Genomic DNA, 27263 nt, shown 5'->3' with positions numbered 1-27263 from the left:
GATACGTTGGAGACGTATCAGGTTACCACTTTTACATAATGCACTGTTGTGTTCACATTGTTAGAGTTGCTTTAGCTCAATTGATTAGAGTAAAGATCCCCCTAGGTGTGATATCCCCTAGGAGGGATGAACTAACCTTGGGTTTTGTTGATGATGGCTTCATGTAGGTGTTGAAGATGTAGGTGCTCAAAGTTGATGTAGATCATTCAGAGCAATCCTTTGCAGTGAGTTTCACTTTCAATACCTACATGGGTTAGTCCCACAAGGAACAAACAAGGATGTCCATAGACATAGAGTGATATTCACATGAGATGATGTCCATGAATGCATCAGGTTACCTTGTCCCTTGTCTTACCTACAAGAGGGTTTGTGACTCCTTGAACTAGTGCAAGATATGGAAGTTGTTTGCACTTGTCCTTGCCAAAATGATATGAGTGAAGTATGTTGGCGGAGTCACCCTCAAGAATTCTCTAGTTCTTCTTCTTCGGGATCCACACCATCTTGATGGGAATCCTTGGAGTTGTAGTCGTACTTGATGAAGTAGAACTTGATGTAGTCTTGGGAACCCACTTGACCAATGCCTTAGGGGCTTCTTCAAATGCATCAATCTCCTCTTGAAGCTTGTCCTTGCCCTTTAGCTTGTGGTCTTGTGGTGGAAGATCATCTTGAGCTTGTGTTCCTTGGAAAGAAGTAGGATCATACTTCTCTTGTTGGGGAACAAACTTCGTCTTGGGGTATTGATCTTCTTCCCACTCAATTCCATTGGCATTGAACTTTCGTTCAAAACCAACACCTTGATTCTTCCGGTGTCTTCCTTGCTTGCGTACAATTTCCTCAAATTGCTTACTTCCGGCAAGACTCTTGTAAACACCTTTCTCTATAATTCCCTTCAATAAGCTATTTTCTTGCTCAAGTGTAACTTGGCTAAGAGAATCATTAGTGGAATCAAGAGAACTACTAGAAGCAACAACATTGGTTTTAGCATGATTATTGTTACTACTAGAAGAAGAATCTTTCTTGTTCTTGTTGCTAGATTTAACTTGTGGCATGTAAGTAGACAAGAGTAAATGCTTGGCAATGTAAGAAGAACTTTTCTTGCGAAGATCATCATTGATTGCCTTTAAGAACTCATGCTCTTGCTCAAGGTTGAGCTTTTCAAAGCGTAGCTTCTCATGAGTCTTTAAAAGTTCTCAATGATCTTCCAATGTAGTTTCATGAGCTAACTTAAGAGTGTTTAGTTCTTTAGTTAGACGCTCAATCTCCTTATCATTGTCATTCGTTTTATCTTGATTAGCATGATTAATAGCAAGTTCATCATAGTTTTCATAACTAGAGTTGTCAACAAGTAAATCATCATCACCTAGCAAATCATCTTCATCACTATTGAAATCAACATACTCGGGGTGTGATACCTTTGGGCCTTTAGCCATGAAGCATCTTCCAACTCCTTCATTTGGTGAGTCAAATATGTCGTTGGAGTCGGTTGACACAAGTGCTAGACCGGCAACACCTTCACCTTGAGTGTATTCGGATTCGGAGTGGTAACTTCTTTCGTAGTGATTGTCGGAGTCGGAGCCGGATACCCATTCACCAACATGAGCTTGATGTCTTCGTATTGTGTAGCTCTTTGATGACTTGTCCTTCCTTTCTGAATCCTTGCTTCTCCGAGAGGGTCTTCGCTCATAACGATCATCTCTACTCCTTCTCTCTCTAGGTGGTGATTCTTCTCTTCTACTTCTTCTTTTGGGAGAATCTTCTCTTCTTTTGTAGGCAGCCGTACACTCATTGGAGTAGTGTCCGGGTCTTCCGCAATTGTAGCAATTACGTTCACGACTTGAAGATCTTTTGTCATTGTAGGACCTTGACTTGGAACTTCTTTCCCTGCTTCTACTCTTGTAGAACTTGTTGAAGTTCTTCACCATTAGGCTCAATTCTTCATTGAAGGTTTGTTTCTCACTTGATGATGTGGGAGCACCGCATGAGGCTTTGTAAGCACCACTTGACTTGTTGTGGTGCTCTTCCTTATCCTTAAGTGACATCTCATGAGCAACAATTCTTCTAATGACTTCCGTTGGCTTGAGATCTTTGTAATTGGGAATCATTTGGATCAATGTGCACACAATATCATATTTTCCATCCAAGGCTCTTAGGATCTTCTTGATGATGAATCTGTCGGTCATCTCTTCACTTCCTAAGCCGACAATCTCATTTGTGATGAGAGCAAGCCTAGAGTACATTTCAGCGACACCTTCACCATCCTTCATTTTGAACTTGTCAAGTTGACTTTGAAGCACATCCAATTTGGATTCCTTGACGGAGTCGGTACCTTCGTGCATATCAATCAAGGTATCCCAAATTTCCTTTGCATTCTCAAGACGGCTGATTTTGTTGAATTCTTTGGGGCACAATCTGTTGAAGAGAATATCACAATATTGAGCATTGTATTGCAGCATCTTCAACTCTTTCGCGGTAGCTTCACGGTTCGGTTCTCTCCCATCAAGGAATTCACCTTGCAAGCCAATACACACAATAGCCCAAACGACGGGGTTATGTCCAAGAATATGCATTTTCATCTTATGCTTCCAACTAGCAAAATTAGTACCATCAAAGTAAGGATCTCTACGGTGGTAATTTCCCTCGCTAGACGCCATACTCTCCTAGGTTGTAAAACCAAGGCCATGATCACCAAAAGCTATGGAAATCAAAGCAAATGGAGACCAAAGCTCTGATACCACTTGTAGGATCGAAAGTATGTCTAGAGGGGGGGGGGGTGATTAGACTACTTGACCAAATAAAAATCTAGCCTTTTCCCAATATTAAGTCTTGGAAGATTTTAACAACTTAGCACAAGTCAAGTAATTAACCTACACATGCAATTCTAAGAGTATAGCATCGGAATGTAAAACAATTGCATATGAAGGTAAAGGGAGGAGTTTGAGGGAGCAAACGTAATGTAGACACGGAGATTTTTGGCGTGGTTCCGATAGGTGGTGCTATTGTACATCCACGTTGATGGAGACTTCAACCCACGAAGGGTAACGGTTGTGCGAGTCCATGGAGGGCTCCACCCACTAAGGGTCCACGAATAAGCAACCTTGTCTATCCCACCATGGCCATTGCCCACAAAGGACTTGCCTCACTAGGGTAGATCTTCATGAAGTAGGCGATCTCCTTGCCCGTACAAACTCCTTGGTTCAACTCCACAATCTTGAAGGAGGCTCCCAAGTGACACCTAGCCAATCTAGGAGACACCACTCTCCAAAAGGTAATAAATGGTGTGTTGATGATGAACTCCTTGCTCTTGTGATTCAAATGATAGTCTCCCCAACACTCAGCTCTCTCTCATAGGATTGGATTTGGTGGAAAGAGGGTTTGAGTGGAAGGCAACTTGGGGAAGGCTAGAGATCAAGATTTATGTGGTTGGAATGGAATATCTTGACCTCAACACAAGTGTAAGTGGTTCTCTCTCAGAAAATGTATGTTGGAAGTGTAGGCATGTTCTGATGGCTCTCTCCACAAATGAAGAGTGGGTGTAGGGGTATATATATCCTCCACACAAAATCTAACCGTTACACACAAATCACCGAACTCGGTGGGACCGAATCATGAAACTCGGTCAGACTGATTTAGTTCAAAATGTGAACGTTAGGATTTTCGGTGGGACCGACATGTCAATTCGGTGGGACCGATACCATTAGGGTTATGGCATAACGTAATCTCAGTGAGACCGATTACACAAACTCGGTGGGACCGATTTTGGTAATAGGCAAATAGAGAGTTGGTCAAGCAAACTCGGTGGGATCGATTTTGGTAATAGGCTAATAGAGAGTTGGTCAAGCAAACTCGGTGGGACCGATTCGCTCATCTTGGTTAGACCGAAACGTTACGAAGGGGAACCAAAGAGTTTGCATTGCAATCACGGTGGGACCGATCACTCATCTTGGTTGGACCGAGACGTTATGAAGGGAAACAGAGAGGTTGCAATCCCATCTCGGTGAGACCGAGATCCCTATCAGTGAGACTGAAATGACTAGGGTTTGTGGCAGTGGCTATGTCAAGTGAACTCGGTGGCACCGGGTAGGAAATTTCAGTGGGGCCGAGTTTGAATTTTGGTTTGGGACATATGTGGATATGAGAAAGTAGTTGAGGGTTTTGGAGCATATCACTAAGCATTTTGAGCAAGTAACTCATTAAGCAACACCTCATCCCCTTTTAATAGTATTGGCTTTTCCTATGGACTCAATGTGATCTTGGATCACTAAAAGTAAAATGTAGAGTCTTGAGCTTGAGCCAACATGTGTTCTTAGTATTTTGAGGGGTTCACTTTCTAATCCATGCCATGCCAAACATTGAGCTTTCCTGAAATATTTATCTTGAAATAGCATTAGCTCAATGGACTATATGTTGTTAGGAATTACCAAAATCACCCAGGGATAGTTGCACTTTCATGATGACTTGGAGTTGTCGAGGTTTTCTTGTAACTCGACTTGTTAGCGTTGCTTGTAGAAGGCTTGGTTGAGGTAGAAGGTGTTGGAGTCGTTGAAGCTTGGGTGTTGGAGAAGCCATAGGACTTGGATGAGAACTTGGCATACTTGAAGTCATCTTGCACTTGACGTTTCGCTTTGGTAGCTTGATGCACTAGCTCGATGAGGTTTGAGTATGGTTGGAAGTCAGCGATCTTCTTGATAGGATGATTGAGTCCATTCAAGAAACATGACATAGTTTGCTCATCATCTGCTGTGACATTGGCTCGTATCATTGCAATCTCCATTTCCTTGTGGTATTCTTCAACGCTCTTGGTTCCTTGCTTGAGGAGTTGGAGTTTCTTGAAGAGGTCGCGGTTGTAGTAGGTTGGCACGAAGCGTGCTCTCATGACATCCTTCATTTACGCCCAAGTAGTGATGAGTGGTTCACCTCTTGCCTCTCGATGCTCAATGATTTGTTCCCACCAAATGAGGACGTAGTCTTGGAGCTCAAGGGATGCCATGGCAATCTTCTTCTCTTCCTCATAGTTGTGCAAGCGGAAGATTTTGTCGACCTTCAATGCCCATGAAAGGTACTCTTCGGGATCATTTCTTCCGGAAAACTTGGGCATGGTGAACTTTAGCTTGCCGTATCGTTTCTCTTCATTGTGTTGGGGTCGAGGGTGATGACGTCCTTAACAAGGAGGATCGTCTCTCTCAACTTGTTCTTGTCATGGAGGATTTCCATTTTCTCCTTGTTCTTGGTGAACTTGAGGTTCTTGGCGAGGAGGTTGTTGAACTTGACAATGCACTCGAGCTTGATAGTTCCTCTCTTGAACTTCTTCATGAAACGCTTCTTGTTTCTCACGAGCTTGTTGGTTGCGCGTGGCTACGGCTCGACTTGAATCTCGGAGGGCTTGTTGTGCCTCAAGTGCTTGAGCTTCTCGCAGTTGTTGTTCTTGACGTTGTGCCTCGGCATCTTGTGCATCTTGGTGTAGACGCGCTCGCTCTTCCTCTTCTGTTGGCGTTGGCGTTGCCGTTCTCGTGCTTGCACAAATGTAGCTTGGTTTTGAAGGTGTCGTTGCTCTTGAGAGCTGTTGTCATGTAGAGGATTGCGGTTTGCTTGACGATCTTGGTGCACGGCATGTCGAAGAGTATTCGATGTCAGTGTACTTGAGCCGGAGATGGTGTAGTCGGAGTGTCGACTTGAGCGGCTCCGTCTTGAGGAGGACGAAGTGGAAGAAGAGCAGTTGAGCAACAAAGCACGAATCTCAACCATTCTTGCATCATTCTCTTGCTTGTGGTCGCCGAGCTTGTTGTAGAAATAGTCTCTTGTACGTTGCTCAGAGAGTCGCAAGTCAGTGGCGAGGTTGTCGATGCGCTTGCTCATTGCTTGTTGCTCTTGATGCAAAGCACGTTGTGCACCAAAGAGGTGGCTCTTTGTGACGTAGGTGGACATGTCGTCGTCTTGCTCGATGAAGAGTGGGTTGGTAGAAGTACTTGGCCTATCCATCATTCTAAACATATATGTGAGTGGGAGAAAGAGAATAACTTATACCAAATGTACCTTGACCGATGTTGAAGATGGATCAATGTTCACTCAATGTGGAACAAGGAAATAGCACAATTGGTACCTATTCTTGTCGGTTTCTGACACCTACACAAGTAAAAGCTTATGGTGGAGCTCGGTTAGGATGGTTGCATAAAATTTGATGCAATTGTTAGTGAGCTTAATAATGTTGGAAAAGATTCACAGATTTGTGATGCAACAAGTAGACCAATAGAAAAATATGGTACACGGAAACACACACGCAAAGAGATAAATGGGGTTGTGCAACCAAGGATGAGCCAAAATGTGGAATCCACGAAAATGCTCTTGTTGCACAACACTAGAGAGACACTAGCACGATTGCACAAAAGGCAGATATGAAGACTTGTGCACAACCTACTAAGCAAAAATGCAACGGCTTCTATCCCAAGTATGCTTTATGTATGGTATCCCAATGATATGATCCAAGATGATCTAATATGACAATCTTAATTTTGTATGATCTATGGTTCTTGCTTAAAAGCTCTTTGCTTATCTTTCCCTTTTGCTTAAAATCTTGTTTGTCTCTTTCTCTTTTGAGCTCTTTTCTCATGCAATGTTTCACGAACCAAGATAGCAATTGTGTATGCGATGACAACTTCGTGACACAAAAGATGATACCAAGATATGGATCAATGATATGATATGTGTGCAATGGTAAGTATGATCACTAATGTGCACAAGTGACGTTGCCGGCAATATTTAAAGGATAGTCTCGATGGGTAAGATACGCAAAATTGGGCTATGTGGTTATCAATGCAATGGCAAGAATGATGTATCACGATACGAAGATGAGGTTACCGTTTCTTGCTTACAGTATGGTGTCAAAATGGTGAAGTGGTTGTTGTTCATGACGCGTCCGTGGCGAAGATGAGCGGTGGTGAAGTCGATGTCGAACCGTACCTAAATAGCCGAAACACAATAGGACACGGAACCGCAACTCAAATTCTCAAAGAAAAATGTGACCAAATTGTCGGAGTTGGTAGTGGTAAGGGATGGTGGTGTATGTTAGAAATGGTGGTGCTATGCGGAAGTGGTGGTGGTATGCGGAAGTGGATGTGGGCACTGGAACAAAATTTGGCGAAATTGGACAGAAAACGGGGCGGTGGATGGAGATGTTGCTGTCAGGGGCCGGATGTTCGGGCTTGATGGCCGGATGTCTGGGGTGGCCGGGTGTTCGGGGGTTCGGGCCGGATGTCCGGGCTCTGGATCCGTGGACGAACTTGATGAACTCTGCGTGGAAGAGGCAAATCGGGGCAAAATTCGGGGGATTTTGTGGATGGAAATTGGGGAAAAGATGGGGGAAAGCTAGATCTACCTGCAACACATGAAATCCGCAGATCAAATCCAACAAAACTTCATCACACCAACAAATCAAAAAAAAATTGGGGGCTATTTTTGTGGGGAATTTTCGAATTAGGGACAAAATCAAAAAAACAAGGCTAGAAAACACAACGGGGAGGATCCGAAATCGTGATCAACATGGCTCATGATACCAAGATGATGTAGGGTGGAACCCTATACGTCCGATCTTTCACGGAAGGAGCGGATCCCGCAAAGAACACAATGGGAAACACGAGGGGAATGCGAGAGAATCACTCAAACCAACAAGTACGATCACAAATATGCTAGATCCGAGTACACATAGAGACCACACGATCCAAAGTCAACACGGGATGATACAAAGGTTAACCGGTTCTTCTCCAAAGGAGGTCTTGATGGTCTTCTCTGCGAGGAGGTCTTGAATCCAATGTGGATCTTCTCCAAAGAGGGGCCACGGTCTCTCTCAAGGAGTAGATCTGTATGGATGAGCAAAGCTCTATCTCAAGTATGAGCTAAACCAATGCTAGCCCTAGAAAGATGGGGGGGGGGAGGAGTATATATAGTCTAGGTGGGCGAAGGGGTACACGGGCCACGGCCCTTACACTGTACGCAGACAGGGGAGGCCGGATGTCCGGGCGTTCGCGAGGGCCCGGAAGTCCAGGCTGGAGGAGCTTGCCTTGACGCTCTCTGGTTGGAGGGTGCCGGATGTCCGGGCTAGGGCCGGATGTCCGGGGCCTGTAGGTGCTTGGCGTCTGGGTGGATGATGCTCGAGGGGTCGGATGTCCGGGGCCTGGGAGCTTCTCTTGATTCCTTCCATTGGTTCTCTTCATCCGTGAACTTGGGTACTTGTCCGTCTTCACGTGCATCTCTGGGAGGGTCCTCTTAGTACCTAATCATGCACAACATCTCGGACTTAGGTAGTATCCATGTCCCGAGTGGATCATATGTGATATCACTAAGGAAAGAAGTCACCTCGGTCTCGAGAGCTCTAGCTCTAGCTCGTGTCATAGGTCCTCTTGGCACTTCGTGAGACGATGGTAGGACCATGGGGATGACCGTAGGATGCTCCGCATCAATTAAGGAAAAGTAAAGTGATCAAGTTGGACTGGCCCTTGATTACCAAAAGAAGGGATATATAAAAGCCCATCAGAAGGCGACCGACTGCGTCCCTATTCCTGGTATGAAGCAGGTCACCTACATTGATGTAGAGACGGCCGTTGACTCGCCTCACGGCTCGCACGTCTGCGTCCTGGTCTCCACCGACGCTTCCTCGTTGGTATCCTGTTGCTGAACTGCTCCATGGTGAACCACTACTCCTGCCGTGGCCGTCCGCGAGCCTATGCCTGCGAAACCACCGCGGCTGCCTCTGCCACTAGCCGCGGGCCCGCTGCGGGAGCGCCGACCCTTTAAGCCGCCGTTGTTTCGGCCTCAAGACGCCCTCTTTCGCTGGCCTTGGCCTCAAACCACTACCGCCAAGCCGCCGTCACGACCACCATGGCCCTCGCCGCTGTGTGCCTTGAGCTGTCGCGGACACCATGACCCTCGCCTCCTCTGCCGCAACTCCGGCTTCCAGCTCGCTTGAGCCACCCCCGTCGGCACACTGAGCCGCTGCGGCTGCACACCCTGTCGCCGTGTTTCCGTTCATCGACCCTGCCGCCTCACCAAATGGCCACACCTTCGGCCCCTCGCACTGCTCCATCCAGGGTCGGCCTCCTCCTTTGTTGTCATGTGAGCCGCCTCCTCCTACCGCGCTGAGCCGCCGCTACTGCTAGGGGCATGCTTCCAAGTCTCCAAGCTGCGTCGAGCCGCCGTTGTTGGTCCTATTGCCTCGAGTCGCTGCCAGCACGGCATCGAGCTGCCTCTGTCGTTGCCCCGCACGACCCGACCACAGCCGCCGCCTGCGTACTGTCTGTTGCCTCGCCACTGCCAAAATCTGCCTAGCCAGCTTGCCGAGGTTGGAACCGCGCGTCAAGCCACCTTAAAAGTGAAGGACCCGCCGGGTCACGACCCGCGCCTCTGCGTTAAGCATCCACCAGGCCGCGGCCGCTGTAAGTCGCTCTAGCGCTGTGATGCCCTCGACCGTGCTTAAGCCGCACTCGCCGGCGTGTTAAGCAACCGCAAGGAAGGCTTTACATGATGGAGAAATAGATCCATGAGTCTAATGATGCCGTGAAGAGCATAGCAGATACTTACAACCTCTTTGAAGGATTCAAAACCAACGGTGGAGTGCCTGACTCTGCAGGTTTCAATGTTCCTATAAGGGGTATGAGCAATGCAAACAGAGCAATGGATAGGATCCGTTCTGAGCCGCCCGTCACGGTTGTGCTTCAAGTGACCGTTTCCACCGTCATTGTTGTGACCTCGTGCTGAGTCTCCTCCATCGACCTTGTTGTGAGCCACTGTGTTTTCACTTGCTGCGGTTGATGCTCTTTTTGCAAGGGCAGGGGAGAGTGGCCAAATTGCCATTATGAGTATCGAAAGTTGTTCGCGAAACGAATCATCTATCGTTCAGACGAATTAGGTGAATTTTGTCCAAACATTTTTTTACTGATATGTTTTTTGTTCTTTAAAGAACAAGTACTTTGGCTTGCGATGTTTTTTGATGCAAGACAAATTGTCTACTGCAAAGGTGACCATCATGTCATGGAGTTTATTGAATAACTCATACCGGAAGTGTGCAATGAGTGTTGCGAAGATTGTCAATTCGCTTCAAACTTCTAGTTCACATAAATTCCAGCGTTCCGCTGTTCAACTATATACCGGTTTATATCACGGTCAAGTATGAGGAATCTCAAGCCAACTCCTCGAGTCGTCTTGAGACTCGGGGGCTACGATGACATGACTTAGCAAACTTCTCCAGTTTTAGCAATTTCAAGAACCTCGATTGGAGGGAAAGGTAACCCGGTCTCGGAGGCTACTGCCATATTGATGACAATTTAAAGGCGATTAGAAAATTTCCAGTTTAAAATGAAGGATTTCAGTTTAAAATCCGGCTCAAGGGAAACCTGTCTCTCATGAAGATTTGAAGCTCTCAATATCCGGTTTAAATTCGGTTCAAAAAGAATCCATCTCTCGCAAGTTCGAGTTCTCAGGAAAACTAAAGGTTGCCAAAGAGAACTTGCTGCCATGATGCACGGTTCAGACATGGGTATCCTGCCTTATTGGCTTATCTTATTACAAATCACTTGGGGGCTTCCTGCTCACTGAGCATAGCTGTGATCACCCTCTTGATCCGGCATACACGCCTTATTACAAATTACTTGGGGGCTTCCTGCTCACTGAGCATAGCTGTGATTACCCTCTTGATCCGGCTTGCACGCCTTGTTAAAAATTACTTGGGGGCTTCCTGCTCATTGAGCATAGCTATGACTACCCTACCGATCCGGCTTGTACGCCTTGATTGCAAATAACTTGGGGTTTTTCCGCCCAAGTTGAATTGTTACCAAAGAGAACTTGCTATAATGTGCAGTTCAAACATAGGTAACCTGCCTTGATGGCTTGTTAAAGGTCACTTGGGGGCTTCCTGTTCAATGAACATAGCTATATTTACCCTTTTGATCGGCTTGGACGCCAGGTGTATGCACCAAAACTCCGTGTTATACTGCCTTTGTATGTCTGCCACTCCACCCAGGTAATCCTGGAATGACCCTTCGTACTCTTGACAGTCAATCTTATAAAGACCCTGAACTTGTCAAAGTTAAAACGGCGATTGGTCATGTGAGGCCCGACTTACAGGTTTGAATAAAGGGTTAACTTAGTGGCTGTGTGGCCCTTGAATAGCACTTGATATTGAGGTTTGGCAACCTATGAAAGCGTTGTTTTTTCTGATTTGTTATTTTCTATGAACATTGTTTGGGTTCATATCCTTGTACCATGTTGACATATGGTTTAAAATGATTCAGGCCATGTAGTCTTAATCCTTATGACTCATATTTGAGCATATCTAGGGTTTTGATAACCTGGCCTGGTTTTGGACGATAAGTCGCCAGTGTGTGTTGATCATGTGCTTGGAGTTCTGCACTCTAAGTTTTTGGGATGTTACCCTTGCTGCATATGGTGTTGTAAGCCAGCAGTATGAATAAATTACACAGGGCGCTGCGCTCTAAGTTTTTGGGCTATTACCCTTACTGCATATGGCGATGTAAGCCGGCAGTATGAACTGATTTCACAGGACACATAGCCTTGATTATATGACTCATCATTGAGCATCTTCGGGTTTGATTACCCACCATGATAGCGGACCTTAAGTCGCCATGATATCTTTGCCTTGAGCAATCAAAATCATGATATTGCATGCCTACGGGTCAATACCTGCGACGGATTATAATTATTGAGGTATCACCATGATGTAAATCTCCAGGTATGTTTTTCAACAATGGTATGAATATGCACGGTTTGATAACCCGCCCTGGATTGGACATTAAGTCACCAGTATATTTTGGATTGCGCCATTGGAATCATGCGCTTATAAATCATTGGATTGTTACCCTCACTGGATGTGGCGATGTAAGTCGGCAATTTGAGCCAATTTTCCAGGTATGTTTTTAAATTGTTGGATGAATATGCGAGGTTTGATAACCCGCCCTAGCTTTTGACTTTAAGTCGCCAGTATGTTTAGGCTTGAATGGCCTTAATTCTAGTCTTTTCCATAATTGCATAAGACTATATTATGTTAAGGTTATTACCCGCCCTGGCTTTTGATGTTAAGTCACCAGGGCATATGTTGTTTAAACTTTGTGTAGGATATGTAGAGCTTTACACATAAAGATACTACTATTGCCGATGTGAAAAATTGAGTTTAAGCCCATCATCTGGCCATTTGAAAATATTGCCAGGTTATTCTACTCTGGGTTATATTGCTACATATTGAGTTTATTGAGGCTACAAAACACCAAAGTGATCTTTTCAAATACTGGACATGACTATGAGCCGCCATGGATGGGTTATCAGTTATTGATTTTTACAAAGGCTATAAGCCGCCGGGTTGCAAAAATCCTGGATTACAATGGATGCGTATTAAGTCGCCATCAGCCAAGAGCCGCTGGGTATTTAAACTCCGGATTTACTTGTCAATAGATAAGGTATTCAAATCTTTAATAACCAAACTTGGCTGGATTTTCATTATAATATTGAATGATTAAGGTTTTCATACCAGGTTATATTATTCAAATCTTGAATAGCCAACATGGCTGGATTTTTATTATGGTTATCAATAACCAGTATTATGATTGAGGTTTTCAAAGCCGCTTCAGCGCAATGGTTATTATCTCTTTATCAATAGATATGATTTATTCTACAATGGAAGGAATGGTCCCGAGTCGCTGCAGGCACACAACCCGGCACTTGGGGGCTACATTATTCAAATCATGATTATATCAAATATGGAAGTCCCATGTCACTGCAAGCATGCACCATGACACTTGGGGGCTAATGCAAGGTCATTTTTAACTTGCCTTATTAAAGACCCGACCCGTCACATTGTGATGAGCCGGTCCTTGGGGGCTACTAATTGCTCCTGTCAAAGGTAACCGGAAACTTGGGGGCTACATCATTTGGTGTTACTAATTATTGCTCAAATCTACATGATCATATCTACAAAGTCCCTGCTCACTATTGCATAATGACCCGACCCTTGGGGGCTACACTAGTTGAAGTTTTTATGAGCATAAGGCAATTACAAGTCCCAGGTTGCTGCAAGCATGACAACCCGACACTTGGGGCTACATATGTGGAATATTCAGTTTATGACTAGTGACTGAGATGAACAACCTAGATTTCTTCAAGGTTGCGACATTTATATTGAAGCAAGTCTTAAGCGGTTACTACGCTCCCTTCTTAAGACTTGGTGGCTACAAGTGATATGCATATAAGGGAGGTACATTTTCAAGCTTGATGTTAGAAACAATTATGACCCGGTGCCATCAATATTTACAAACCAACAATTTTGGCAATGATAAACCGGCAAGTTCTACATCTTCAGGCCGACTGAAAATCAGATGAGTATTTCAAGACCAATATTTTTTTTAAGCATTGGGAGCTGAATCAAATGAATTATTCTTCACAATATTTTTCTGTGAGAAACCAATGTCAGCAAATTGATTATGAGGCTGGCCTATTGACCCAGACTTTCCAGAAGAAGGAAATGATAAGGACTTAAGGATGATCAGGTGCCGGCTTACAAGAAATTTTAACCCAGAGCACAACCTGTCAAATGTGTTCTTGTGTTTATTTTGCAGGATCAGTTTAACATGGATAAATCCAAATTAAATTGGGGCTAATGTCGGGGATATACCCCGCGGTATGACCCGACCGGAAGTATGTCCCGGCCGGACTTGGCGATTCAGTGGTGACCTGCCCTGACTTGGCGACTCACTAAGTGACCCGCCCGGATCTCTCCACTCGCTGATGACTCGACCAAGCCTGGCGACTCATTAGTGACCCAACGGGTGTGTCAGATGGATGACAAGACTCAACGGCCCATAAAGCGGCTCATGGGAAGGCCGACTTATGTGATGGTGGGCCGGCTTAAGAGGAAAGGCATTAGGAGTTTCCCCTTACAAAGGAAGCAAGACTAGGATTCCACTTGTTATAGAATAGTCCTAGTCCTACTAGGACTAGTTATGTAACCCGCCCCTTCAACTTATATAAGGAGGGGCGGGGCACCCCGAGTTGGACAAGTTTTCAAGAGTTGGACAAGTTAGGGTTAGACAGACAAGTCTATAGCTCTCGAGATAGAGCACCCTTGTAATCATCATCATCATCATCATCATCATCAATATCAATGAAGCAGTATGTAGGCTTTTACCTCCACCGTGAGGGGTTGAACATGTGTAAAACCTCGCATCTCTCGTCACACTCAACCCCTCTGAAGCTACCACATAGATGCGTTGGCCTCACGACTAAGTCCATTTCATGAGGACATCTGCCGTGACAAATCCACGACAAGTATCATGACCCAGGTTAATTTTTTGCGAAAATGTAAGCAGTTTAAGAGCAGTTTTGAAAACCGCTTTTCTTCATACAAAAACATGAATCATATTTTCGACCGTATTTCTAAACCATTTATCGAAATGAGGCAAATAATATGGCATTGGAAAGCTGCTGCAAAACCGCTCCTTCCACATGTTGAAAGTTTTCTTTAATTCCCTATGGTTAAATAGTAATTTAGAAAATCGTAAAATTTTGCAAACCGAACAGCCGAGTTCATATTTTTGATGCCACTTCTAAATGGCTAATCCAATTGAGGCAAATGATATGGCGTTGGAAAACTTATGAAAATGCGCTAATTTTCCATGTTGAAAGTTTTTTCTAATTTTGAACGGTTTAAAAGTAATTTAGAAAACGGTACAAGTTCCATCGAGTTCGTATTTTCGAGCTGATTTTTCAACCGTATGTCCGAATGTAGCAACTGATATGGCGTCGGAAAGCTTGAGGAAATGCGAAACTTTTTGGTATATATTATTTCTCCCAATTCCTTATGGTTTTAAGTCAATTTTGAAAATGGCTAAAAACATTTTTTGGCCATATTTCTTCAAACTTTATTGGAATGGGGCAAATAATATACCGTTGAAAAGCTGCGGAAAATGCGAAACTTTTTCATGTAGATGATTTTCTCTGATTCCTAGCCGTTTTCAAGTAATTTTGAAAACAGCGAGATCATGCGTTCTGCCTTTATCGTGAAATAGATTTTTCAAAAATGCACCGCGTGAAGAACTTGAACTTCTTGACATGTCTACTTGAACTTCACTCTGTTTTTCACGTGATTATTTTGCTCGTAGCTTTGCATCCACTCACCGAAATTGAGCAAGTGATATACCGGTGGAAAACTGCTATAAATAGGCAACTTTCCTGTGTTTTTTATCTGAAATTCATTCAGTGTAGTAGTTGAACTTCCTACTATTTTCACGTTGAACTTCTGTGACGTATTTTCATTTGTAATTTTCTCATCCATTCATTAGTGTTACACAAATGATATTACTTTTGTACAAACCTCTCTCACAATATATTTTTTAACTTTCTCCAACTGAGAACTTGAACTTATAACAACAACAAAAATTGGACGTTTCCTTTTAATTCATTTTTCTCATATTAAACACACACCATGTAGTACATGAACTTTTTCCATTTTTATAATTTGAATTTTTTATTTTCTTTTTGAAATCAAATTGCTCCCAAATAATAACTGAACTTTTTTGTGGATTGAGAGAATTATTTTAAAACACAAAAAACATTTTTTTGTTTTCGAACATGGAAATACATGGTGAACCTCTCTCGCAAGAATTTTTGAACTTTCCCGAAAAGAGCAGTTGATTAGATGTGGTATTGTTGAGGAGAATGAAGCTATGCTTGCACGTTTTATGGGAGGATTAAATAGAGAGATTCAGACCATTCTAGAGTATAAGGAGTATACTAATATCACTCGTTTATTCCATCTTGCTTGTAAAGTTGAACGTGAAGTGCAGGATCGACAGGCATTGGCGCGAACTAACTTTTCTGCAGGTCGATCTTCATCATGGACACCACGTGTATCCTCTACTTCCACTCCACTAGCACCTCCATCAGGTGCCACCTCCAGCCGTGATACAAGAAAGCAGGCACAACCATCACTATCTGCCAAGAGCACACCTGCCGGACCTGCGCAGAGCTCTTCTTCTTCCATGGCATCAACAGGGCACACAAGTGATATTATTTGTCGTCTTTGTAAGGGAAGAGGAAATTTTGCGAGAGAATGCCAATCTCAGCATGTGATGATTGCTACTGAGGATGGTGGGTATGATTTCGCTAGTGACTATGATGAGGAGACTTTGGCTCTTATTACACATGAAGAACACGATGGAGAGGATTCTGATCATGAGACGCAATACATGGCTGCTGAAGATGCTGACAGGTATGAATGTTTAGTTGCTCAACGTGTTTTGAGTGTGTAGGTTACACAAGCTGAGCAAAATCAGAGGCATAATTTGTTCCATACAAAGGGAGTTGTGAAGGAACGTTCTGTTCGCGTCATCATAGATGGAGGGAGCTGCAATAACTTGGCTAGCATGGAGATGGTGGAGAAGCTATATCTCACCACAAGACCACATCCACATCCTTACTACATCCAATGGTTCAACAACAGCGGTAAGGTTAAGGTAACACATACTGTTCGTGTGCATTTTAGTATCTCTACATATGCTGATTATGTTGATTGTGATGTGGTACCTATGCAAGCATGTTCTTTATTACTTGGTAGACCATGGCAATTTGATAAAAATTCTGTACACCATGGTAGAAACAATCACTATAGTCTTGTTCATAAGGATAAAAATATTACTTTGCTTCCTATGACTCCTGATTCCATTTTGAAAGATGATATTAATAGAGCTAACAAAGCAAAACAGGAGAAAAATAAAAGTGAAAATCAGATTGTGGCAAAAGAATTTGAGCAACAAATGCAGCCTAATAATAAACCATCTAGTGTTGCTTCTGAAATTAAATTGAAAAGTGCATGTTTACTTGCCACCAAATCTGATATTGATGATTTAGATTTTAGCAAATCTGTTTGCTATGCTTTTTTGTGCAAAGAGGCATTATTTTCATTCGAGGACGTGCCTTCCTCTTTGCCTCCTGCTGTCACTAACATTTTGCAGGAGTTCGCTGACGTCTTTCCACAAGACGTGCCACCGGGATTACCACCTATTCGAGGGATTGAGCATCAAATTGACTTAATTCCCGATGCATCATTACCCAACCGTGCACCATACCGTACCAATCCAGAGGAGACGAAGGAGATTATGCGTCAAGTACAAGAACTGCTTGACAAAGGTTATATACGCGAATCCCTTAGTCCTTGTGCCGTTCCTATAATTTTAGTGCCGAAAAAGGATGGTACGTCGCGTATGTGCATTGATTGTAGAGGCATTAATAATATTACTATTCGTTATCATCATCCTATTCCTAGGCTAGATGATATGCTTGATGAATTGAGTGGCTCTACAATATTCTCCAAAGTTGATTTGCATAGTGGATACCATCAAATTCGTATGAAATTGGGAGATGAATGGAAAACATCATTTAAAACTAAGTTTGGATTATATGAGTGGTTAGTCATGCCTTTTGGGTTAACTAATGCACCTAGTACTTTCATGAGGTTAATGAACGAAGTTTTACGTGCTTTCATTGGACGATTTGTGGTAGTTTACTTTAATGACATATTGATTTATAGCAAATCTGTGGAGGAACATTTGGAACATTTACGTGCTGTTTTTATTGCTCTACGTGATGCATGTTTGTTTGGTAACCTTGGAAAGTGCACCTTTTGCACCGACCAAGTATCTTTTCTTGGCTATGTTGTTACTCCATAGGGAATTGAAGTTGATAAAGCCAAGATTGAAGCTATTGAGAGTTGGCTGCAGCCCAAAACGGTCACACAAGTGAGGAGTTTCCTTGGCCTCGCTGGTTTCTATAGGCGTTTTGTGAGAGATTTCAGCACCATTGCTGCACCTCTCAACGAGCTTACTAATAAGGATGTGCCATTTGTTTGGGGTACCGCACAGGAAGAAGCCTTCACGGTATTGAAAGATAAGTTGACACATGCTCCTTTACTCCAACTTCCTGATTTTAATAAGACTTTTGAGCTTGAATGTGATGCTAGTGGAATTGGATTAGGAGGTGTGTTATTACAAGATGTCAGACCTGTTGCATACTTTTATGAAAAATTGAGTGGGCCTAGTCTGAACTATTCTACTTATGATAAAGAATTATATGCTCTTGTTCGGACCTTAGAAACATGGCAACATTATTTATGGCCCAAGGAATTTGTTATACATTCTGATCATGAATCATTGAAACACATTAAAAGTCAAGCAAAACTGAACCGTAGACATGCTAAATGGGTTGAATTCAATGAAACTTTCCCTTATGTCATTAAACACAAGAAGGGTAAAGAAAATGTTGTTGCTGATGCATTGTCTCGTCGTTATACTATGCTTTCACAACTTGACTTTAAAATATTTGGTTTGGAGACCATCAAAGATCAATATGTGCATGATGCTGAATTTAAAGATGTATTGCAGAATTGTAAGGAAGGGAGAACTTGGAACAAGTTCGTTCTTAATAATGGATTTGTGTTTCGTGCTAACAAGCTATGTATTCCAGCTAGCTCTGTTCGTCTTTTGTTGTTGCAGGAGGCGCATGGAGGAGGATTAATGGGACAATTTGGCGTCAATAAGACGGAGGATATACTTGCTACAAATTTCTTTTGGCCAAAGATGAGACGGGATGTTGAGCGTTTTGTTGCTCGCTGCACTACATGTCAAAAAGCTAAGTCACGACTCAATCCTCATGGTTTATATATGCCTTTGCCTGTACCTAGTGTTCCTTGGGAGGATATATCTATGGACTTTGTTTTAGGTTTACCTCGAACAAAGAAGGGGAGGGATAGCATATTTGTTGTCGTGGATAGGTTCTCGAAAATGGCACACTTTATACCATGTCATAAAAGCGATGATGCTGTTAATGTTGCTGATTTGTTCTTTCGTGAAATTATTCGCTTGCATGGTGTGCCAAATACTATTGTTTCAGATCGTGATACTAAATTTCTTAGCCACTTTTGGAGATGTTTATGGGCTAAGTTGGGGACTAAAATGCTTTTTAGTACTAGTTGTCACCCCCAAACTGATGGACAAACTGAAGTAGTCGATAGAACATTGTCTACTATGCTTAGGGCTGTTTTGAAGAATAACAAGAAAATGTGGGAAGAATGCTTACCTCATATTGAATTTTCTTATAATCGTTCATTGCATTCTACTACTAAGATGTGCCCTTTTGAAATTGTGTATGGTTTCCTACCTCGTGCACCTATTGATTTGTTGCCTCTTCCATCCTCGGAGAAGGTTAATTTTGATGCTAAAGAACGTGCTGAATTGATTTTAAAAATGCATGAGTTTACTAAGGAAAACATTGAGCGTATGAATGCTAAATATAAACTTGCTGGAGATAAGGATAGAAAACATGTTGTGTTTGCACCTGGAGAACTTGTTTGGTTACATTTGCGTAAGGATAGATTTCCTAATTTGTGCAAATAAAAGCTAATGCCACATGTTGATGGTCCTTTTAAGGTGTTAGAGAAAATAAATGATAATGCATATAAACTTGAGCTGTCTGTAGATTTTGGGGTTAGTCCCACTTTTAGCATTGCAGATTTGAAGCCTTATTTGGGTGAGGACGATGAACTTTCGTCGAGGACAACTTCATTTCAAGAAGGGGAGGATGATGAGGACATCAATACCATTGTTACACCCACAGCCCCTGCTGCTATACATACTGGACCAATTACTAGAGCTCGCGCACGCCAATTGAACTATCAGGTACTTTCTTTATTGGTAACGATTCTAATGTTCATGAGAATATGATGCTGCCTAAATTGGATAGATTTGTTTTGCTTACAAATGAAGGGCCTAGCTTGGACAAGAAAGATGAACCTTGGAACAAGTTCAAGCATGGAGATGATGGCATGCGCAAGGGGATCAAGAACGAAGTTACAAGTGATGATTTCAGGACTTTGAAGCCACCATAAGGAGTGCATGAAGCCTTGGACGAAATATACCAGATGGCACTTCATAAATTTTGTTCAGAGGCAATTTTAGGTGTTGCGTCACCTTATTATTGGGCCAGGCCCATGTATTTTCGAAATACTTAAGTATAGGCTGTTTTTAGAGTCCGTATGTGTGGGAAAACAAGAGTTAGGGTTGGTTTCGGACCCCTCCTCCAAGGGCCACGAAATCCCCTCCTCTTCCTCCATATATACAGCCCTTAGGGCGTCGTTTAGACTTTGGGTTTTGTTTAGATTAAAAGTTCACCATAGCTGCAACTTCGCGTACTTCGTTTGTGTCCAACGACCAGACCAAGACGTCACAGAACCCCACCTTGATCAATAAAGCTTTCATCTTATATTCGCAATATCCAGATTGCAATCTCAGTTTCTTGCTCATTCTTCGTTTGCTCGCAGGAAACAGACCCTCGTGGTTAGGTTGATCGTGCTCCGGCGTGGTCAATAACCCCTTGGAAGTTGGTTTAGCGATTGCTAAGGCGCGACGTCTCGCACGTTTGTAGTCGGATCGTCAAGGTCGACTCCCACAGAAACGATAGCCACCATCTCATCGAAACATCGGGACACCTTCGCCTCTATCACCCTAGGTCATGACTGTTACATGATCGATCACATCCGGCATAATTCTCTATCACCGATCCATTGCCTACGAGTTTTCCATATATTGTTCTTTGCTTATTTACTTTTCCATTGCTATTGTTATCATCACTACAAAACACCAAAAATATTAATTTTGCTACCGTTACCACTACTATCATATTACTTTGCTACTAAATACTTTGCTGTAGATATTAAGTTTCCAGGTGTGGTTGAATTGACAACTTAGCTGCTAATACTTGAGAATATTCTTTGGCTCCCCTTGTGTCAAATCAATAAATTTGGGTTGAATACTCTACCCTTGAAAATTGTTGTGATCCCCTATACTTGTGGGTTATCAAGACTATTTTCTGGCGCCGTTGCCGGGGAGCATAGCTCTACTCTTTGAGTCACTCGAGATTTATATCTGCTTATCATTATGAAGAACTTGAAAGATCCAAGAACTAAGATTTATCCCTCAACTACGAGGGGAGGTAAGGAACTGCCATCTAGCTCTGCACTTGATTCACCTTCTGTTTTGAGTAAGCTTGCGACACCTAAACCTGCTTCTGCTATTAATTCTGATATGTTGCATATTATTGATGATGCCACTTATGCTATGCATAATACTTATGATGAAACTACTTCTATGCTTGATACTACTATGCCACTTGGTGAATTTCTTGATGAACAACTTGCTAGGGCTAGAGAGAATGAAATTATTGAAACTGATAATATTGATGAAAGTGATGATGAAGGCTCTCCTAATAAATATGAATTGCCTATTGTGCCTGAGGGCTATGTTATGGATGAAGAAACTGCTAGAGACTTTCTTGCTTGCAATGATAGGAGTGATCTTAAGAAACTATTAACTAAGATGAAACAAAAAACTCAGAATGCTAGAATGAAATATGATCCTGCTTATGCTACTTCACCTATCTTTGTTACTGATAAGGATTATGAATTCTCTATTGATCCTGATATAATTACTTTGGTTGAATCTGATCCTTTTTATGGTTATGAATCTGAAACTGTTGTGGCACATCTTACTAAATTAAATGATATAGCCACCTTGTTCACTAATGATGAGAGAACTCGCTACTTTTACATCCTTAAAATATTCCCGTTCCCATTAAAGGGTGATGCTAAGATATGGTTTAATTCTCTTGATTCTGGTTGTGTGCGTAGTCCCCAGGATATGATTTATTACTTCTCTGCTAAATATTTCCCTGCTCATAAGAAACAAGCTGCCTTAAGGGATATATATAATTTTGTGGAAATTGAAGAAGAGAGTCTCCCACAAGCTTGGGGAGGCTTCTCCAATTACTTAATGCTTTGCCTAGTCATCCTCTTAAGAAAAATGAAATACTTGATATCTTTTATAATGGACTAACCGATGCTTCCAGAGATTACCTAGATAGTTGTGCTGGTTCTGTTTTCAGGGAAGAGCACCGGATGAAGCTGAAATTCTATTGAATAATATGTTGACAAATGAGAATAATTGGACACTTCCTGAGCCAACTCCTGAGCCTATTCCTAAACCAACTCTGAAGAAAAGGGGTGTTCTATTTCTCAGTCCTGAAGATATGCAAGAGGCAAAGAAATCTATGAAAGAAAAGGGCATTTAAGCTAAAGATGTTAAGAATTTACCTCCTATTGAAGAAATATACGGTTTTAATTTACCGCCTATTGAAGAAATACATGGTCTTGATAACCCGACACAGGTAGTAAAGGTAAATTCTCTCTATAGATATGATAAAGCTGAAATCCCATTTACTAAGTTTGCTAGCCAATGCTTGGATGAGTTTGATAACTTTATGGTTAAGCAAGAAAACTTCAATGCTTATTTTGGTAGAGAACTAAAACGCAATGCTGATATGCTTGAACACTTGGGTGATTATATGGCTAATGTTAAAGGTGAACTTAAACTTATTAGTAAACATGCTTCTATGGTTACCACTCAAGTAGAACAAGTACTTAAAGCTCAGAATGATTTGCTCAGTGAATTAAATAGTAAGAAAAATGATAATGTTGTTAGAGTTATGACTAGAGGTGGTAAAATGACTCAGGAACCCTTGTATCCTGAGGGCCATCCTAAGAGAATTGAGCAAGATTCTGAGAGAAAATAATATTGATGCACCTAGTCCTTCTAAAAGGAAGAAAAAGAAAAATGACAGGACTTTGCATGCTTCTAGTGAACCCGTTATTGACACACCTGAGAATCCCAATGATATCTCTATTTCTGTTGCTGAAACACAATCTGGTAATGAACATGAAACTAGTGATAATGTTAATGATGATGTTCATGTTGATGCTCAACCTAGTAATGATAATGATATAGAAATTGAACCTGCTGTTGATCTTGATAACCCACAATCAAAGAATCAACGTTATGATAAGAAAGACTTTGTTGCTAGGAAGCACGGTAAGAAAGCACGATAAGAAACCCATGCCTTTCCTCCCAAACCATCCAAGAAAAAGGATGATGAGGATTTTGAGTGCTTTGCTGAAATGATTAGACCTATCTTTTTGCGTATGCGATTAACTGATATGCTCAAAACGAATCCTTATGCTAAGTACATGAAAGAAATTGTTACTAATAAAAGAAAGATACTGGAAGCTGAAATTTCCACCATGCTTGCTAATTATACTTTTAAAGGTGGAATACCTAAGAAACTAGGAGATCCCGGAGTACCAACTATACCATGCTCCATTGAAAGAAACTATGTTAAAATGCTTTATGTGATCTTGGAGCCGGTGTTAGTGTTATGCCTCTCTCTTTATATCGTAGACTTGACTCGAATAAGTTGACACCTACTGAAATATCTTTGCAAATGGCTGATAAATCAACTGCTATACCTGTCGGTATTTGTGAGGATGTGCCTGTTGTGGTTGCAAACGTTACTATTTTAACGGACTTTGTTATTCTTGATATTCCCGAGGACGATATTATGTCTATTATTCTCGGAAGACCCTTTTTAAATACTGCAGGGGCTGTTATTGATTGCACCAAAGGCAATGTCACTTTTCATGTTAATGGTAATGAACATACGGTACACTTTCCGAGGAAACAACCTCAAGTCCACAGTATCAATTCTATTGAAAAAATTCCATCGATTATTTTTGGAGGTTTTGAATTTCCTCTTCCTACTGTCAAGAAGAAATACGATATTCTTATTATTGGGGATGTGCATATCCCCGTTGAGGTAACATAGCGTCATTTGAAATTTCTCCGGTTCCATGTTACTCGAAATGAGTTTGTTAACAAGACTTGATCAACCTTGTTAGTGGATTCCTTTTGATGAGCATGAGATGGATGAAGTTAGAAAGCACAACCTTCTGTACCCTCTTTTTACTCTCTGTTATTTATATTAAATAAAGCAAAAATAGTAATTTCTGTCTCTTTTCTGAATTATCTGTGCAATATAAAAATACCCCAAAAATAAAAGTTCTCCAAATGCCCTGAAATTTAAATATGATTTTTTCTGGAATATTTGAGAATACCTGGCACTGAGAACATGGCAGGGGAAGCAAGCACCTGGCCACGAGGGTCCAGGGCGCGCCCACCCCCTGGGCGCGCCCCCCTTCCTCGTGGGCCCATGGTGGCTCCCCTCCACTTATTCCTGCACCCACACACTTCTTCTTCCTCCCAAAAAATCACCGTCCAGCTCAAGCACGAGTTCTAGCTCATTTTGCTGCGATTTTCGATCTCCTTGCTCAAAGCACCTCTCACAGAACTACTTTGGGGGATTGTTCCTTGGTATGTGACTCCTCCATTGGTCCATTTAGTTTTTGTTCTAGTGCTTTATTCATTGCAAATTTGTGCTGCCTAGGTGACCATGTTCTTGAGCTTGCATGTCAAATTTATGTGGTTCCAAGTAGTTCTAATGCATGATATAGGCTCTAGGCACTTGTAGGAGTAGTTGCTATCAATTTTGTTGAGCTTGGTTTACTTTTATTTGAAGTTACTAAAAATTTCAGAAATTTTTCAGAAGAAGAAATGTGTTTAGGAAAATGTACCAATGTGGTTCTTCAAGGAAGCAAGGACCCAGGCTTGTAATGCGTGATGCTGATGATGAACCACCAAGGGACGCCCCAGTGCGGCCTTGTGAATGGCCTTCAGAGGACTTCATGGATTGAGCAGGAATTAAGGAAGAATTTAACGCATACTTGCGTAATGCCGATCTTATGAGCTTCGAGGCAGAAAACTGCCGCCAGTACCACTATCTCACTAGTTCCTTTGTGAGGAGGTTTGAATTTTCATCTTCACGCAATTCTCAAACTGTCCTGTTTGATCTTTATGAAAATTCTTTTACTATGGACTTAGAGGATTTTACCACTGCTTGCAAACTTCCACAATGGGGTAATGCTAGTGAACTTCGCAAATCTGAATTTAGAGATTTTCTTGCTAATATAACTGTGGGGGAATCTAGAGATATAGCACAAGCTACCATGCAGAGCATTCATTTTCCTGCTATACATTATTTCGCTCTCTTCATAGGTAGGTGCATAAATGGTAAAGATGAAGCATGTCACATGTGTGTCCCTAACCTCAGTATTCTTAGGAGTGCTGTGTTAGGAGATAAATCTTATAATTTGAGAGCCATTGTTGCACGTAGGCTGCATCATAATAGATTTAATGGAGATTTCTTTGGTGGGATTTATGCAACCCGTATAGCTAATTTTCTTGGTATAACCATACGTGAGGATGATATTGAGTTGCCTCCTGCTTATTTGGATTATGAGGCTATGGTTCGTCATCATTTTGTTGAGAGGAACGATCAGTTCCTCCAGTACCGACTAATCTTTGACAGATGACGCACCTATCACGTCGCTCTCCCTGCTTCTACTTTCTTTGACTTTCAGGGAAAAGGGAGATATTTTATAACCAGAGAGGAGGCGGAAGAGTATAAGAGGAGGGCTGAGATAGCTCGCCTCCAAGCTGCAGCCCACGATGCAATGACTGCTGCATCACAGTATGACCCCAGTTACAACTTTGGATATCCGCCAGGCCAGCCATGGCATTAGACCAACTTAGGCCAAAAGCCTAAGCTTGGGGGAGTACGTATTTCCCACCGACATTACATTTATGTTCACACACTCATTTCTAGATGTCGGTGCTCATACTTTTTCATTGTAATATCCATGTTAGTTTATTTCCTTTTATGCTTTCTTCTTGTGTGTTTGATAAACCTTAAGAAAAACCAAACAAATTAGTTGTAGCTTTTAGCTAGCTTTAATTTCTATGCTTGTAGTAGTAATTAAAAAGAAAACCAAAAAAGATTTCCTGTTCTTCTTTTGCTTGCTAGGAGCTTTCCTGTGTAAATAGTTTTATTTATTTTCTTTGGGGGTCGATAGGAGAAGACCATGATTAAACTGTTAAAGTGGCTCATATGCATTATTGATGATCTGACAAAAGAATCCATATTGCTTTATCTTCTCCTGTTTATTGAATGCATGCAGATTCCAGCTTAGTCCAAATGCACGTGCATTGTTATTATTATTCACATCATTTGGTCGTGCAAGTGGAAGGCAATTATGACGATATATGATGGACTGATTGAGATGGGAGAAGCTGGTATGAACTCGACCTCTCTTGTTTTTGTAAATATGATTAGTTCACCGTTCCTGATTTAGCCTATTATGAATAAACATGTTTGCAATGACAATTAGAGACTATAGTTGCTTATGCCATTCTTAATTAGCTAGGAGCTTATAATGGTTTACCTTACGTGCCAACATGCTATTAAAATGGTTGTGATGTGGTATGATAGGGTGGTATCCTCTTTTGAACGATTCGAGTGGCCTGACTTGGCACATGTTCACGCATGTAGTTGAAACAAAATCAACATAGCCTCTACGATATTTATGTTCATGGTGCATTATATCCTACTCATGCTTGCATTCGGTGTTGATTAATTTTAATGCATGCTCATGACTGTTGTTGCTCTCTAGCTGGTCGCTTCCTAGTCTTTTTCTAGCCTTCACCTGTACTAAGCGGGAATACTGCTTGTGCATCCAATCTCATAAACCCCAAAGTTATTCCATATGAGTCCACCATACCTTCCTATATACGGTATCTACCTGCCGTTCCAAGTAAATTTGTATGTGCCAAACTCTAAACCTTCAAATAATCATTCTGTTTTGTATGCTCGAATAGCTCATGTATCAACTAGGGTTGTCCATATCTTCCATGTTAGGCAGGTTATTCTCAAGAGGAGTAGACTCCGCTCCTCACTCACAAGAAAATGGCTGGTCACCGGGATGCCCAGTCCCATGCTTTATGCAAATCAAATGAAAATAATTGCAAACAAAACTCCCCCGGGACTATTGTTAGTTGGAGGCAGTCGTTGTTTTGAGCAAGCCATGGATTGATGCTTGTTGGTGGAGGGGGAGTATAAACTTTACCATTCTGTTTGGGAACCGACTATAATGTGTGTAGCATGGAAGATATCGCCATCTCTTGGTTGTTATGTTGACAATGAAAGTATACCGCTCAAAATATTATTCACCTCTATGTCAAAATCGAGCTCTGGCACCTCTACAAATCCCTGCTTCCCTCTGTGAAGGGCCTATCTATTTACTTTTATGTTGAGTCACCATCCGCTTATTAAAAAGCACCAGTTGGAGAGCACCGCTATCATTTGCATTCATTACTGTTAATTTACATTGAGTATGACTTTACTGGATCTCTTTTACCATGAATTACAATGTCTACTTAGTC

General features: G+C 42.0%; 1 pseudogene; it reads right to left on the bottom strand.

Annotated features, from left to right (window-relative positions):
* Nucleotides 1–206: 206 nt before the first annotated feature.
* LOC147990579 (uncharacterized) lies at nucleotides 207–2651 on the bottom strand (annotated as a pseudogene).
* Nucleotides 2652–27263: the final 24612 nt, after the last annotated feature.

Source organism: Triticum urartu, chromosome 1A (genome assembly GCF_056163025.1).
Source record: "Triticum urartu cultivar PI428250 chromosome 1A, HENAU_Tu73, whole genome shotgun sequence".
NCBI classification, from domain to species: Eukaryota; Viridiplantae; Streptophyta; class Magnoliopsida; order Poales; family Poaceae; genus Triticum; species Triticum urartu.
This window is presented reverse-complemented; position numbering and strand designations above follow the sequence as displayed.